A 12,445-nucleotide genomic window follows, 5' to 3' on the forward strand; every position below is an offset into this window, starting at 1 on the left:
ACACACCACCAACACTCAGCTAATTTTTCTATTTTTTTGTAGAGATGAGGTTTTGCCATGTTAGCCAGGTTTGTCTTGAACTCCTGGACTCGAGTAATCTGTCTGCCTTTGCTTCCCAAAGTGCTGGATTACAGGCATGAGCCACTGTGCCCAACATGTATTATTTCTTTATTTTATTTTATTTATTTATTTTGAGACAGGGTCTCACTCTGTTGCCCATGCTGGAGAGCAGTAATACGATCATGGCTCACTGCAGCCTCGATTTCCCAGGCTCAAGTGATCCTCACACCTCAGCCTCCTGTGTAGCTGGGATTACAGGAGATACCATCATGCCTGGCTAATTTTTAAATTTTTTTGTAGAGATGGGGTTTACTGTGTTGCCCAGGCTGGTCTCAAACTCCTGGACTCCAGCAATCTCCCTGCCTTGGTCTTCCAAAGTGCTGGGATTGCAAGTGTGAGCCATGGCGCCTAGCCCAGGTATGTATCATTTCCTAGGCAGTCATGTCTATCAGGGTCAAGTCAGGAGACAAAAGCCACATCAGTAATTGGAACAGAAAATTTAACATAAAGAATTGTTAACTAGGGTTGGGCACAGTGGCTGGCTATAATCCTAGCACTTTGGGAGGCTGAGGTAAGAGGATCGCTTGAGCCCAGGAGTTCAAGACCAGCCTGAGCAACATGATGAGACCCTGTCGCTACAATAAATACATACATAATTGTTAACTAGGTATATATCTTTTCCACAAGGTAACTGAAAGGGTAAAAGAGGGCTAAGGTATTGTGGCGAGAGCACTGTCAGCAGCAGCCACCCCTAGGGCTGGGGAAGACAAGTAACAGGTTGGAATCATTAAAACACAGGTGCCTGGATGAGGTGCCCTGTCGAGCTGCAATTCAAGCACTGAGGAGGCAGTCTTACTAGCTGATGCTGTGTCTTAGCCCCATAAAAAAAAAAAAAAAAGACCCAGACCCATGAGGCTCTGGATGAGCCCTGGAGACCACAGGTTGAAAAAGAGATACTCCCTGACCTTAAGTGGGAGAGAAAAAAATTACTTAACCATGGCAAGAGTATCTGCTAGTGGTTCCTGTTCAACATGGCAACCTAAGCACATACATTCACCTCCTCCTGCCCCAGAGTGGCTCTGAGCTTAGACAGTAGGTGCGAAGAACAAGTGTGCTATGGGCAGCAATCCATATTAATGGGAAGACTACTTATAGGTCCCGTGGACACGTAACAACATCAGCCCCAGAGTGAACTCTTAAGAATTACTCTAAACAGTGGAATATAGTCAGGTGCCGTGGCTCATACCTGTAATCCCAGCACTTTGGGAGGCCAAGGCAAGTGGATCACCTGAGGTCAGGAGTTTGAGACCAGCCTGGCCAACATGGAGAAACTCCATCTCTACTAAAAATACAAAAAAATTAGCCAGGCACAGTGGCACACACCTGTAATCCCAGCTACTTGGGAGGCTGAGGCAGGAGGATCGCTTGGACCCAGGAAGCGGAGGTTGCAGTGAACCAAGATTGAGCCATTGCACTCCAGCCTGGGTGACAGAGTGAGACTCCATCTCAAAAAAACAGTGTCAGATTTGGCTGGGGACAGCCCATGGGGGGATATTGGAGCAGGGGGTGAAGGAACAAATGGACCTCCAGCTCTGTTTTGTCGGGAGACAGACCCGTGGAAAGCTGAAACTGAGTCCTTCAGCAAATGACTTGTCCCAAGGCAGCCCGCGGCTCCATGCTCTCATACCTGAAGAGGAAACCAATGGCCAGGCCCTGCTCACTTCTTCCAAGATGAAAATCCCCCCTCATACTCAGGGGATGACGGTAGGCCTTTGGGTAAACAAATGCACACAAGTGCAAAGGAAATCTCTAGTAAGCAACATAGTTCTTTATTCATAAATGGGTTTGTCCACCAAGAATTGCTGAGACCAGCTCAGTTGTGGAGACCCCAACCTAGGTGATGCTGAAGGAATGAAGAAACAGACACAAAGATAGAGTGCAAAAGTGGGAATCAGGGCTAACAGCACTCTGAGCTGAGAGCCCAGAGCAGACTCTGACCCACGTCTTTATTCTTTGTGCACAAGCGATTATTTTAACCACAGGTGTTCCATGTTTCTTCATAGAATAAAAGTAAACTAGACAGGCAGCTAGTGCCTGTCCACTTCAATTAAAGATAAACTAGAAAGCATTCTTCATGAGGGAGCAATGGGGGCAGGGTCATGTATCCTGTGTTTTAAGAACTGGTTTAACTGGTGCATGACATCTATATATTGTTTACCATTCTAGAATGCCCTGAGCAGTTTTCCACCTAGGGACGGCTCGATGTTCCTTGCCGTCATTTCTCAGTAAACAATATAATCCATCACACACATCAAGGTCTGTTCCTATCAAAGAATCACAGGACATTTGAGGAAATTCAACAGTTTGTAAGCAAGAGACTAAAATGACTGAGGCCAGGCACAGTGGCTCACACCTACAATCCCAGCAGTTTAACAAGCTGAGGCAGGAGGATTGCTTGAGACCAGGAGTTTGAGACCAGCCTGGGCACCATGGCGAGACCCTGTCTCTACAAAAATTACAAAAAATTAGATGGATGTGGTGGTGCATGCCTGGAGTCCCAGCTACTCGGGAAGCTGAGGTGAGAGGGTCACCTGAGCCCACTGAGATCGAGGCTGCAGTGAGCTATGATCACGCCACTGCACTCTAGCCTGAGCAACAGAGCAAGACTTTGTCTCAAAAAATTTAAAAATAAAATAATTGAGTTTATATAAGAATGCCAGGGTAATGTAGACAGGGCAATGATTCACTAAATTACCTTCTCTATTTTATGTCTCTGCAAAATTTTTGTTTTTTTTTTTTTGAGACTGAGTTTCATTTTTGTTGCCCAGGCTGGAGTGCAATGGCGCAATCTCAGCTCACTGCATGTAACCTCCACCTCCCAGGTTCAAGAGATTCTCCTGCCTCAGTCTCCCTAGTAGCCAGGATTACAGGCATGCACCACCATGCCCAGCTAATTATTGTATTTTTAGTAGAGATGGGGCTTCATCATGTTGGCCAAGTGGGTCCAGAACTCCTGAGCTCAGATGATCCACCTGCCTTGGCCTCCCAAAGTGCTGGAATTACAGGTGTGAGCCACTGTACCCAGCCTATGTGAAGTTTTCACAGTAAAAAATGAAAAATAAGTGTCACTGAGCACTTCCTAGGAGCTAAGCACTGGATATCCAGTGGTGAAGGAGAAAGTGCCCCTCCCCCATGCAGAGCAGTCAGAAATTAAAGCACACCACATAAAGTGTGGTGACTTATCACTGAAGGAGCGATGGCATTTCACAGCTTCAGGACTAAGCAGGAAGCGAGAGAACCAAGAAAGGAAAATGGAAGCTGTGGGGGTGGCCCTAGCAGTGACAGAGCAGGCAGTGTATCTCGTGCCTGGAGCTTGGGCCTATCCTGACCTGGTGCCCAGGACCCAGTGCAAAATGAAAATGGAAGGGCCCTTAGGTCAAAAACCAATAAAAACTGCCATCAAGGGATTTTTAAAAGCCTTTTTTCTCTCTTTAACAACAGCCTCCAGACTTTTTTTTTTGAGACGAAGTCTCACTCTGTCACCAGGCTAGAGTGCAGTGGCACAATCTCAGCTCACTGCAATCTCCACTTCCTGGGTTCGAGCAATTCTCCTGCCTCAGCCTCATAAGTAGTTGGGACCACAGGCACGAGCGCTACCACACCCAGCTGGTGTTTTTGTATTTTTGGTGGAGACAGGGTTTCACCATGTTGACCAGGACAGTCTCGATCTCCTGACTTCATGATCCACCCGCCTTGGCCTCCCAAAGTGCTGGGATTACAGGCATAAGCCACCACTTCTGGCCTCTTTTGACTTTTAAAATGTGTTACTCAATATCATTTTCAGAAAAGGCAAATTAAAACTTTAAAAGATTAGCATGAATTTTTTACCCATTCCTCTTTATTTTTTTGCAATACTCATTAAATGCAAATGTAAGAGCACTTAACTTCTATCTGTAATCACTGGAAGTATAGACTTTGTTTCATAGCTCACACATATGTATTTTGATCTTACCAGAACAGTGAGAACCCTGCATGAAACGCATTCAGCTGTTTTTATTTCATTTATTAATTGCACATGTGCTACCACCTCTCTCTGCCTTCAGCTTGCTGATGAGTAAAGAAGGACTAAAAGCCAGTGGTCCCAGCTGCTCGGGAGGCCGAGGCAGGAGAATCGCTTGAGCCCAGGACTTTGACTCTACAAAAACTAAAAATTAGCCAGTTGTGACACACGCCTGTAGTCCTATCTGCTCAGGAAGCTGAACTGGGAGGATGGCTCGAGCCCAGGAGTTGAAGGCTGCAGTGATCTATGCACTCCAGCCTAGGTGACAAGACCCCGATTCTTGAAAAAAAACGGGGGGGGCTGAAAAGGACAAGCCACTGTGGGTTGCCCCACCTTTTCCTGTCTCTCTGTGTCATCATTTTCAGTGTAAGCAGTTGGCTGACACAGGAGGTAACACTAGTAAGGCGGACATGATGGGGCTCCTTCTCCATGGCCTTCTTTGTGTGTTCAAAGAAAGTGTGGGTTGGAAGAGAAAGCATGGCCTCCCCATTATGCCAGCCCTTCCCCACTCCCACCCCTGCCACCCACCAAATTGTAAACATAACACACTTACCTTGTTTTTTTTGTTTGTTTGTTTGTTTGTTTTTTGAGATGGGGTAGTCTCGCTCTGTCACCCAGAATGGAGTACAGTGGTCTCATCTCAGCTCACTGCAACCTCCGCCTCCCAGGTTCAAGCAATTCTCCTACCTCTGCCTCCTGAGTAGCTGGGATTACAGGTGCCCACCACCATGCCCAGCTAATTTTTGCATTTTTTAGTAGAGACAGGGTTTTACCACGTTGGTCAGGCTGGTCTTGAACTTCTGATCTCAGGTGATCTGCCCACCTTGGCCTCACAAAGTGCTGGGATTACGGGCATGAGCCACCACACCCAGCCCTTCCTTTGTTTTAACAGGGTCTCACTCTATCGTCCAGGCTGGAATGCGGTGGCACCATCTCAGCTCATTGCAACTTCTGCCTCCTGAGTTCAAGTGACTCTCATGCCTCCCGAGTAGCTGGGATTACAGGCACTACGATGCCTGGCTAATTTTTTGTAATTTTTTAGTAGAGACAGGGTTTTGTCATGTTGGTCAGGCTGGTCTCAAACCCCTGGCCATAAACGATCCATCCGCCTTGGCCTCCCAAAGTGCTGGGATTGTAGGTGTGAGCCACTGCGCCCGGCCATCACACACTTACCTTGGATTTGCTTTGCACGCATGTGATGGATCCAACAGAATTCGTGCTCAGGGGCATTGCGAATGCTATATGTGAATGCGCAGCAAAAAACAGCAGACACATGTGCCAATCTGCCCAGGGCTGCATTGTCCCATCTGACTTTGCTTACAGATGAAAAAATATTCAGAGATGAGATTATTAAGGATTTCAAGATGATAAATGCAGGACATTGAACCAAGTGTGAGGCCCTTTAGAGTGTGGGCACCTGCACAGCCCACAGTGCCCAGGAAGCAGGCCCTGGATATCTGTCCAGCAGGGGCCTTTCCAGGACGCTCAGACAATGCCAACTTCTTTGGACTAAAGTTAACAAACTGGTAGGTTCCCAGTGTGAAAGCTGCTCCAAATGAGGCTCAAGACATGCCTCATCTAAGAGAAGGAGCCCATTCCTGAAAGTTGTAGGCATCTATTTCCATCAAAATAAGTTACAGTGATTCAAAGAGAGAAGGAAAATAGACTCTGGTTCTGTGGGCATTTGCAGTACACTGCTGCCTTTTTAAAAATCAAAGACCTTCACAAGGTCAAGAGTTTGAGACCAGCCTGACCAACTTGGTGAAACCCTGGCTCTACTAAAAATACAAAAATTAGCCAGGAACGGTGGTGTGCGCCTGTAATCCCAGCAACTCAGGAGGCTGAGGCAGGAGAATTGCTTGAACCTGGGAGGCAGAGGTTACACTGAGCTGAGGTCACACCACCACACTCCAGCCTGAGTGACAAAGCAAGACTCTGTCTCAAAAAAAAAAAAAACCAACAAAGACTTGTAAATTAAGAAAAAGCTCAGCACTGCATGGGAAACTTTTGAAGTAAAAGAGAGATACAGATGGCAGGGCTCTGAGTCAATTCACTTCAAGCCAAATCACCCGACACCAACAGCCTGACTTGTCTAATATCCTGCTCGGATAAATGTCTAATTTGGCCGGGTGCGGTGGCTCATGCCTATAATCACAGCACTTTGGGGCACCAAGGTGGGCAGATCACCTGAGATCAGGAGTTCAAGACCAGCTTGGCTAACATGGCAAAACCTGGTCTCTACTAAAAACACAAAAATTAGCCAGGTGTGGTGGGGAGCGCCTGTAATCGCAGCTACTAGGGAGGCTGAGGCAGGAGAATCACTTGAACCAGGGAGGTGGAGGTTGCAGTGAGCCACTGCACTCCAGCCTGGGGAACAGAGAAAAAAAAAGGTTGTCTAATTGATATTTCAATTGGACCCATATGTCCCAGGCCTCACCAGACCATGACTTTGGCTAATAATGCTTTTCCTTTTTATATCAGATGATTCCATCACGCTTCTAATAGCTGGAAATGAGCCCACGTCAATGTGGCATTTTCTCTCCCCCACCCCCATCTTCTGTTTTTTGGAGACATTCTCAGGGAATGCTTTGAGTGTACCATGCACTCTACAACATCTCTTGGGTTTTCTCATCTTGCTCAGCTATTGTTGCCCCTCAAGACCAGCACACAGCAGCCCCCTGGGACTGACCCCCAACTGCCAGGGGCTCCCCACCTGCTCTGCCTTCCACCATGGGTCTTCCTCACAAAGCAGGGCACAGGCCCTCAGCAGCTCCTGGAAATGGCTCCGTGTGAGACTACAGGCCATGCCTAACCCCAGGGTTCCCCACCTCCAGCCCCCATCCATGTAGGCCTTCATGGCTCAGGGCCAGCCCTCTTTCCCTCCACCAGGAATCTCCAAGTACCCAAGAAGCCGGACCTGATGGATTCCACTGGGCCCAACTCTTTTCTCAAGAACTTAACTTACATCTCCTTTCTCAAAGAGCCCAACATAGCTGGCACTCCTAAAGAGAGGCAACTCAAGTCTTCACCCTCAAAGTCAGAAAATATTTCAGGCCAGGCAAGGTGGCTTATGCCTGTAATCCCAGCACTTTGGAAGGCTAAGGTGGGAAGATCACTTGAGGCCAGGAATTTGAGATCAGCCTGGGCAACATAGTCAGACTCTGTTTCTATAAAAAACTACTCAGGTAGGGTGGCCCAGGTATGGTGGCTCACACCTGTAGTCCCAGCTACCAGAGAGGCTGAGGTGGGAAGACAGCTAGAGCCCAGGAGTTGGAGGTTAAAGTGAGCTATGATTACACCACTACACTCCAGCCTGGGCAACAGAGTGAGACTCTGTCTCAAAGAAAAAGAAAAAAAAAAAAATTTCAAATGGTAGATTTTTTTTCAGCTTCAGATTTTTTTTGGGGGGGACAAAGTCCTGCTCCATTGCCCAGACTGGAGTGCAGTGATGCAGTCTCAGCTCACTGCAACCTCTAACTCCTGGGCTTGAGTGATCCTCTAGAGTAGATAGGTGCTCAGCACCTTGCCTGCTAATTCTTAAATTTTAAACATTTTTTGTATAGCTGAGGTCTCCCTATGTTGCCCAGGCTGGTCTCAAACTCATGGCCTCAAGTGATCTTCCCACGTTGGCCTCCCAAAGTGCTGGGATTACAGGTCTGAGCTATCATGCCCAGCCCAGAATTTTTATTCAGGTCTTCACCAAGTACCCCATTACCTTCTGTAAGGATAATGTCAATCCAGCCCCACAGGCCACAGAGACATCAAGGCAAATGCTGGCAGCATTTGAAAACACTCAACGGGCTGCGTGTATTGCAGCAGGACCATTCACCATGATCTCTGGTTTGATGGCTTAAAAAAAGATAATCTAGATCTTTTGGGATGCTATCTGCAGCATAGGTGGAAGGAAGACCATGTGGCCTGTCAAGTCGGAAGCACAGGGCAGGACACTGGGAGGCAGCACAGCATTGTGGGAAACAGAGTCAGGCTCTGGCGCTCACTCTCTGTGACGACCTTGAGAAAGTACATAACCCCTCCAGGCTTTTTGCCTCATCTGTAAAATTAGGATAGTAATACTGCCTTCCTGGTAGGTGTTTATAAGGACTGAATATAGAACAATCCTTGGCACATGGTAAGGTCTCAGTAATGTTAGCTGTTAGCTGTTTTTGGGGGTTTGTTTGTTTGTTTGTTTGAGATGGTGTCTTGCACTGTTGCCTGGACTGGAGTGCAGTGGTGTGATCTTGGCTCACTGCAACCTCCACCTTCCTGGTTCAAGCGATTCTCCTTGCCTCAGCCTCCCAAAACCTGGGATTACAGGCGCCCACCACCACACCTGGCTAATTTTTTTGTAATTTAGTAGAGACGAGGTTTCACTATGTTGGTCAGGTTGGTCTCGAACTCTTGACCTCGTAATCCACCCACCTCATGATCCGCTCACCTCAGCCTCCCAAAGTGCTGTGATTACAGGCATGAGCCACTGTGCTCAGCCAATAAAGTTAGCTGTTGTTACCATGTTTCTTTAAGCCATGGAACAGTGTAAGTAGAGATACAGCCACCAGGCCCAAGGCAAAGAGCATTATGCCTCCCTTGTAGCTTCCTGCATTTCATGTGGGTCTTGGGGCTACATTTTGAACACAGCAGGGAGGGAGGGGGATTATGATTCCAAAGATATTGATCCACTTTTCAACAGCCATTTTCAAGTTTAACTGTACCTCCAAATTGGTGGGTGTCTTTTTGAAGACCCCCTTGGGGCCTCTGAGATTACAAAACCAGTCTGATTCCTGCTGAAGGATAAAGCCTTCTTAGTTGCCAAGATGTTCATGTTCTCAAGCTGTTTTCTCTCAGCTCCAAACTTGCTGTTGACTTTGGGATGCTGGAGCTGGAACTCTCCATACCATCTCTCTGCTTTACCAGTTGCTCCCTGTTAGGGGCCTGTGGGGGAAACTGAGGCTGGAGGAGGAAGAAAGGACTTGCTCTTTCTGATCTACTTCCTGTTCCTACACATATCACCCCAGAAATGCAACTTTGCTCTAGCGTAGCAGCAGCTGAATCTGGTTTTGCGGTTCTTTCCAATTCTTGCACACCCAGCTTCACAGAACCTCCCCCGGCCTGAGACAACAGCTCTCCTTCCTCAGAGGTCTCTGTCCCAGCTCCACAGGGCTCCCTCCTCTTATCTTTCTTAAAAAAAAAAAAAAAAAAAAAAAAAAAACTGTTTTCTATGCATGATTCACATACTATACAATTCATTCATTTAAAGTGTGCAATCCAATGGTTTTAGCATGTCATATGCATCACCACAGCCAATTTTAGAATATTTTCATCACCTCAAAAGAATTCAGGAACAGAAAATAACGAGTGTCAGAGAATATGAGCAGAATCCGGGAGCGCTCCTGCACCGCTGGTGGGAATGAAATGATGTGGCCGCTGTGGAAAACAGTATGGTGGTTTCTTTAAAAATTAAAAATAGTCCGGACCCGGTGGCTCATGCCTGTAACCCTAGCACTTTGGGAGGCAGAGGCAGGCAGATCATGAGGTCAAGAGATCAAGACCATCCTAGACAACATGGTGAAACCCCATCTCTACTAAAAATACAAAAATTAGCTGGGCGTGGTGGTGTGTGCCTGTAGTCCCAGCTACTCGGGAGGCTGAGGTAGGAGAATCATTTGAACCTAGGAGGCAGAGGTTGCAGTGAGCTGAGATCAGGCCACTGCACTCCAGTCTGGGCAACAGAGTGAGACTCTGTCTCAAAAAAAAAAAAAAAATTAATAATAGGCCAGTCGAGGTAGCTCATGCCTGTAATCCCAGCACTTTGGCAGACCGAGGTGAGCAGATCACTTGAGGTTGAGAGTTCAAGACCAGCCTGGCTGACATGTTACACCCTGGCTCTACTAAAGAATATAAAAATTAGCCGGGCATGGTGGCACATGCCTGTAGTCCCAGCTACCCAGGAGGCTGAGATACAAGAATTACTTGAACCTGGGAGGCTGCAGTGAGCTGAGACTGCACCAGTGCACTCCAGCCTGAGCAACAGAGCAAGACTCCATATCAAAAATAATAAATAAATAAGTGCAAGTGTAAAAAAACAGTTAAAAATAGAATTTATCACATGATCCAGCAATTCTTCTGAGTTATACACACACACGAAAAGTGAAAGCAGGTGTATCTGTCTGTTCTCGAGCTGCTAATAAAGACATACCTGAGACTGGGTAATTTATAAAGGAAAGAGGTTTAATTGACTCACAGTTCCACATGGCTGGAGAGACCTCACAGTCATGGCAGAAGGCCAATGAAGAGCAAAGTCCCATCTTACATGGTGGCAGGCAAGAGAGAGCATGCGCAGGGGAACTCTCATTTATAAAACCATCAGATCTCATGAGACTTATTCATTACCAGGAGAATGACATGGGAAAGACCTGCCCCCATGATTCAATTACCTCCCACTGGGTCCCTCCCATGACAAGTGGGAATTATGGGAGCTACAGTTCAAGATGAGATTTGGGTGGGGTCACAGCCAAACTATATCAGCAGGATCTCAAACAGATATTTGTACACCTACATTCGAAGCAGCATTATTCACGATTGCCAAAAGACAGAAGCAAGCTAAGTGCCCATCAGTTGATAAACAGAATGTGGTCTCTCCATACAATGGAATATCATTCAGCCTTAAGAATGAGGGAAATTCTGACACATGCTACAGCATAGATGAACCTTGAAGATATTAAGCCAGTCCAATCAGCCAGTCTCAAGAGAACAAATACTATATGACTCCTTTTCTATGAGGTACCTAGAGTATCCAATTTATACAGACAGAAAGTAGAATGGCAGCTGCCAGAGGCTGGGGAAGAGGGAAATGGGAAGCTAATGGGTCCAGGGTTTAATGGGTACAGAGTTAAAGGGTACAGTTTCATGGGTACAGAATTTCCGTTTTGCAAGATGAAAAACGTTCTGGAGATGGATGGAGCTTGAGGTTGCAGCGAGCTGTGATTGCACCACTGCACTGCAGCCTGGGCAACAGAGACCACCCCTCAAAAAAGAAAATTGTTACCTAGACATAAAGTATTAACTAGGTGACTGAATGGGTAAAAGCTCTAAAGAGTCCTGGAGGTAGCAACTATAGAGAGCCACGTCCATTCCTAGGACCAAGGGAACCAAGAAAGAGGCTGTAATTATTACATCAGTGCAAATTGGTGAAAATGTACCTAATGCCACTGAATTGTGTGCTTAAAACTAGTGAAAATATGAGGTCAGGAGTTTGAGACCAGGCTGACCAACACGGTGAAACCCTGTCTCTACTAAAAATACAAAAAGCAGGGAGGTGTGGTGGTGTGTGCCTGTAATCCCAGCTACTCAGGGGCTCAGGCAGAAGAATCGCTTGAACCTGGGAGGCGGAGGTCTTGGTGAGCCAAGATTGTGCCACTGCACTCCAGCCTGGGTGACAGAGAGAGACTCCGTCTCAAAGAAAAATAGTGACAATAGTAAATTTGATGTTACATGTATTTAACCACAATTTAAAAGAACCTCTGTGTGCTTTGTCACTTACCAGTACCCCCAACTCCTAGCCCCTGGCAAGCACCAATCTACCTTCTGTCTCTATAAAGTCCCCTATTCTGGATTTTTCTACAAGTGAAATAATATTTGGGCTTTGGTGATTGGCTTTTTTGACTTAGCATAACACTTTCAAGGTTCATCCAAGTTGTAGCGTGTACTTCCTTTTCATGTCAGAATCACCTCTTCTAAAGGTTAAATAATTACAGCCGGGCGTGGTGGCTCACGCCTGTAATCCAAGCACTTTGGGAGGCTGAAGTGGGTGGATCACGAGGTCAGGAGTTGAAGACGAGCCTGGCCAAGATGGTGAAACCCATCTCTACTAAAAATACAAAAATTAGCTGAGCATGGTGGCGGGCGCCTGTAATCCAGCTACTCGGGAGGCTGAGGCAGAGAATTGCCTGAACCCGGGAGGCAGAAGTTGCAGTGAGCCGAGATCACAACACTGCACTCCAGCCAGGCCACAGAGTGAGACTCTGTCTCAAAAAATAATAATTACAGCCTCTTCCTTTGGTTCCCCTCATCCTAGGAATGGACATAGCTCTCTATAATTGCTACCTCCGTGATTCTTTAGAGCTTTTTCCCCCGCTCGGTTACTCAGGTAATAACTTTATGTCTAGGTAACAATTTTTTTTTTCTTTTTTGAGAGGAGGTCTCACTCTGTTGCCCAGGCTGCATCGCAGTGGTACAATCACAGTTCACTGCAACTTCGAATAGCCAGGACTATCAACACACATTACCACAACCACACCCGGCTAATTAAAATTTTTTTTTTCCATAGAG

The sequence above is a fragment of the Callithrix jacchus genome, chromosome 7 (assembly GCF_049354715.1).
Source record: "Callithrix jacchus isolate 240 chromosome 7, calJac240_pri, whole genome shotgun sequence".
Classification (NCBI taxonomy): Eukaryota; Metazoa; Chordata; class Mammalia; order Primates; family Cebidae; genus Callithrix; species Callithrix jacchus.